The sequence below is a fragment of the Theobroma umbraticum genome, unplaced genomic scaffold (genome assembly GCF_002168275.2).
Source record: "Theobroma umbraticum cultivar Fairchild unplaced genomic scaffold, ASM216827v3 scaffold_50.0, whole genome shotgun sequence".
Classification (NCBI taxonomy): domain Eukaryota; kingdom Viridiplantae; phylum Streptophyta; class Magnoliopsida; order Malvales; family Malvaceae; genus Theobroma; species Theobroma umbraticum.
Genome location: NW_018397261.1, coordinates 248,440 through 253,510, shown reverse-complemented (window position 1 = coordinate 253,510; position 5,071 = coordinate 248,440). Strand labels below are relative to the sequence as shown.

At 32.7% G+C, this 5,071-nt stretch overlaps 1 non-coding gene across 1 annotated transcript; it reads left to right on the top strand.

Moving 5' to 3' along the window:
- Positions 1-472: 472 nt before the first annotated feature.
- Positions 473-578, top strand: LOC149527067 (small nucleolar RNA R71). Its single transcript, XR_016351354.1, has one exon. It is a non-coding gene; the product is annotated as a small nucleolar RNA R71 (small nucleolar RNA).
- Positions 579-5,071: the final 4,493 nt, after the last annotated feature.

Sequence of the window (5,071 nt, the reverse complement as noted above, 5' to 3'; positions counted from 1 at the left end):
CTTAAAGTTGAGAAAAACCCTTAAATATTAGCCCAAGAAAAATTTGGATGGTTCCTCCACCCTAGGTTGTATGTGTTAGAGAAAAGGTTATTTTGTTGTGTATTCCTCGCAAATTGCATTGTTTCTATTAAGCTTGGACACTAATAGCTGGCATGGTTATCTCCACAATATTCATAGCCTACAAAAGGACTCAAGATGGAGTTAGTACCAAAATATTCAAGACTCTTAGTTAGAGTTGCTACTTGTGTAGATAATGCTGAAAAAGCATCTACATCATGAATTCCATCTACTCAAAAATGCATTGCTCACTCTATTGGGCACTGGTAATTATTTGTAGCCATCTTTTCTAATAAATCGTATGTCTCATCTATCGATTTAGCCATTAAAGCTCCTCTTGTAGTAACATCAATGGTGGTTTGGACTTGCCCATTCAACCTATTGTAAAAATGTTTGCACCTGAAACCATTTTGGAAAACCATGATGAGGACAACACCAGAGTAATTTTTTGTATATTTCCCAAGCTTCATACATGATTCTGAATCTTACTACACGAATGATGTAATATCATTCCTTATTTTCGTTATCTTAGCTGGAGGAAAGAACCTGACAAGGAACTTTTGAGCAATATCATCCCATGTTGTTATTGAGCCTATGAGGAGCACATTCAGCCATGCTTCAGCTTTATCCCTCAATGAAAAAAGAAAAAGCCTCAAACAAATTGCATCATCTATGACACCATTATGTTTGAAAGTGTCACAAATCTCCAAGAAATTTGCTCTATGGCCATTTGGATCATCATTTGGTAAACCCCAAATCTAGACTGAAGTTTGACTCATGGTGATGATGGCTAGCTTGAATATCCGACCTTTGAATGCTTGATGGAGTTCTTTGTACAAAAAGAACATTATAATCCTTTAAGCAATGATTTTCAGCTACTGTGCACTCTTAGATTTGCTATTCACATTGTTGATAGGCCATTGTATTTATTGAGGCAATAACTTGTTGATTCTCTCGTCGAAGTTTGCAAAATGTTCTCTCAATTTCTGGATCACATGGGATAATCTCCAAGTTAATTGCTTTTCTTATACAACAACTGAACACACTTACAAAACAAAGAAATAAAACTTAAATTAAGGCTATTTTGTGAAATTTTAATATTAGCAAATAACAAATAAAACAAAATCTCTAGCAACGATGTCAAAAACTTGTTATCAATTTTGCACATGCAAGTATACATATCGAACAAGTAATATAGATAGTAAGTCCAAATTATCGTTCCTATAGGGATTTGTCTTTAAAGTTTCACTAAGTACTTAAATTTATGACAAATTAATTTTATTTAAGTAATTAAAATTTAGCGTATTAATTAATTAAATAAGGTTTAGTTATTTAATTGAGTCATTATATGTCTATAGAAATCAATTAAATAAGGTTCATTAAGTTACTGTTCTAATTTGGCAATGCATGGCAATTGGCATATGTTTAACCGAATCGCGAATCAGATCACCTAAGTGACATGAACATAAACTATTCAAATTTCAATCCAACCTGAATCTCTCTCTTAAGTCTCAATTAGATTCACAAATTAGTTAATTGCTGGCCAAGCAATCAAAAGCATTAAGAACATATTTGAACAAGTAAACTATACCCATTTATAATAAATAAAAGAGAAACTAATATTCAAACTACATGTTAAAATCCACCACAATTCTAGAAAAATAGTTTAGCTCATAAGATCTCATAAAAACAATATCCAAAGAAATTTATCCATGAATCCAAGTCAAAAATAAAAAATAAAAGAAACACAAAAGTAAAGAAAGAAACTAACTATAGAAGCTTTGTAATCTTAATTCTTTGTCAAATTCTCTTGTTTTCTTACTTTTCTCTTGGCTCTGTTTCTTCAAAGTAGTGGCTTGCTGCTTCCTTTCTGAATGCTCTCCAAAAAGGCTCTTAAATATATGCAAGGTTCCCTACTTTCTAATTTTCCATCGAAGGTATATTTTGGAAACCAAGGTGGCACTGCGGCACTGTCGCCTTCCTTGGTAGCACCACGATGCTACTTCTTCAGCGTTACGGTGCCATTCTCTTGGGAATTTGTGTGATGGCCCATGATGTTCAGCACCGTAGCCATGGTTCTCTGGCACTGTGGTAGTCTCACTTTCAACGCTGCAGCCAAGAGTTACTCAAGGCTGCAGCCTCAATCCATGTTGCCCTAAGTGCAAAATTGCATCTATCTATTAACTTCGAATGTGATTTTCACCTCAATCTAATTCGAATTTGGTAAAGTGGTAAGCATGAAAGTTATAGCCCATTATCTTAGCTTTCTAATAAATAAAAATTACATCAGTTGGATTTATGCAGCTTAAGTTATCTTTAAATTACTGCAACATGTATGAGTGACACCTTCACCACACTTATGATATCATAACTTTCTTTCACCTTGCTCATCATATTCTACACAAAACCAAAGGAAAATCGACAATAATTTTTCCTAAAGTGAATGAAGACAAAGTAAGGTGAAATTAAATTAACACTAACTAATTTAATTATTCAATATGTAATCTAACTTACATTAAAAAAACAACTTTAAAGGTTAAAATTCGATCTTGAACTTAATGGTCTAGCCATTAAAGTTCCCAAAATGTGTAAAAAATAACTCTATAGAGTAGAGTTATCAATAATTGTAGTACGTGGTTTCACACACTTAAGCAAATATGCCTCAATAATCATGGTCCACCAATTGCACTTGTAGCAACGATATCATTCAAATTCATCATTGCCTTACAATCAAACATAGAAAATCAATTTCACATCCCTTAAATGTCAAACAACTCATTGTTCCTAATAATACAGCATATCAAATATCTCGATGCCACCATGTGGCTCTCCACATAACATATACGAATGTCATCACACAATGTAAGTATTCTAGCCTAGGCATACTCGTCCAGGTACAAGCATAATAAAATATTCACTAGTTCATGCTTCCCAATAACATGGCATAAATGCATTTCTTTTAACATATATAATTAATATACCAGCCCAAGCATGTTCATCTTGGTCTATCATAGTGATACATTATACCATGGTAATGCATAACATTATGCGTAAAGCATCCACATGCATTTAACCATAAAGCCCCACTCAACTCGACACTTCAAGTGTTCCTCCATCAGCACTTGCACAATTCAACTCACCAATGCCTTAGCTTTAATCCATACAATTAGCATTTAGGCAACATTCTTAGTCCCATAATCATCTAGCATTTAACAACATATAAACATCAACATTTATACCACATTCTCAATTTCACAACCAAATCTTGGCTTTTGAATTAATTTCAGCTTTTCAATATAACACATTTTCTAGTAATTCATCATACAAACTCAACTTTCACAATTTCTTCAACAATGGTTAAACTTCTTACCTTAAATGCTGGTTTGGCTCATTAAATCCCAAATTCCCAAACACATTCAAATCTAATAGCCACCAAAGTTGAAACATACAATTTTTAACTTTTAAATTGTTCAAATTGAAAATCAATCGATAAAAGCTTTAGATTTACCTTTAGATTGATTTTCTAACTTTCAAATGCCTTCTTTCAAGCCTCAAAATTTATAGGGGAAAAGGGTTTTGAAAAAGGGATGAAAAGGTTTTTGTTTTAGCTTTTGTTTTAAATGGGCGGATAACCTAAAGTTCTTATATTTTTGCCTATCCATGTGCATGTATCGATACATTTATCGATACATCTCCATGAGTTCCTTTTAATTCTATCGATACATGGGGCATTGTATTGATACATTTTTTTACATCACCCTTAAATCTATCGATACATGAGACATTGTATGATGCTTTTCATTTAGAATGTTTCCTCTTTTAAATCTATTGATATATTTGGGCAATATATCAATAGAAATAACACAGAATGCTTCCCCATTCAAATCTATCAATACATTTGGACAATGTATTAGTAGAAATCGCATTCACTATTGTGTTCTTCAAATCTATCCATACACTATGCAATGCATTGATACATATTTCCTAAAATACCCCTCTTATGTTTTTCTTACCTTCAATGTATTGATACATGGAGCCCATGTATTGGTATTTCTTGTCCAGAATACATTTTCCAACATTTAGAGCATTCCTAGCTCAAATATCTAACACTCATTTCCTTTCCAACATATATTACCCATATGAATTCATCAAAATTCACCCGATATCAACACATATACTCATTATATAATTCAAATCCTCAATCATGCTCCATGTCACATAATACATAAATCATAATTAGCATAATTGCTCCAATATCATATTCATTTATGTGCCAAACAAATGCACTACATTATTTAGGTGCCAAATGTATGCACACATCATTTCGGGCCATTACACACCCATACATTTCACAAACATTTTTCTATGCATATAGGCACATCCTTAAGTTCAATAACATATACACACATTTGTACTATTATCATACTCAACCATACTCTTTTAATGTGCATGCATTACAATGCATCTTATATGCACACATTTCACTAGCCTACTTATGCCAATCATACACATCTTATTCAATCTCACTTGATCTTCTTATCTCCCTAGAGATCCTTCTCAAACGTATACTAAAACACGGGGTGTCACAATTTAGACAAGATAATACTAATAAAGATTAGTTGTCTTCAACACAATTGAACCAAGATAAAGAGCTAACAAAGTCAAGAGAGCAAAAAATGCAAAAGCAGATACAACACTAGCAGAGCATAAACCAAAAGTTGGTACAAGACCAATATTGTAGAAATGCAATAGATAAAGATTGACACTTGAAACTAAAACCCTTGAGCTAATCAAGATAAGTAGTGGTTAGATTTGATAAAAATATGTTGCAACATGAAATTCGAAAAATCAAGAAATGGTCTCAAAGCGTGTAACAATGCAACTTTCCTTTAAGGGTTTTTTCATCCTTACTTATAGTGTGAAAAAGAATTATCGGCATATAAACCTTAAAGATGTAATGAAGCCATAATGATTAATGGCATTCTACACTAACCAAATCAATCCATGAAGTACT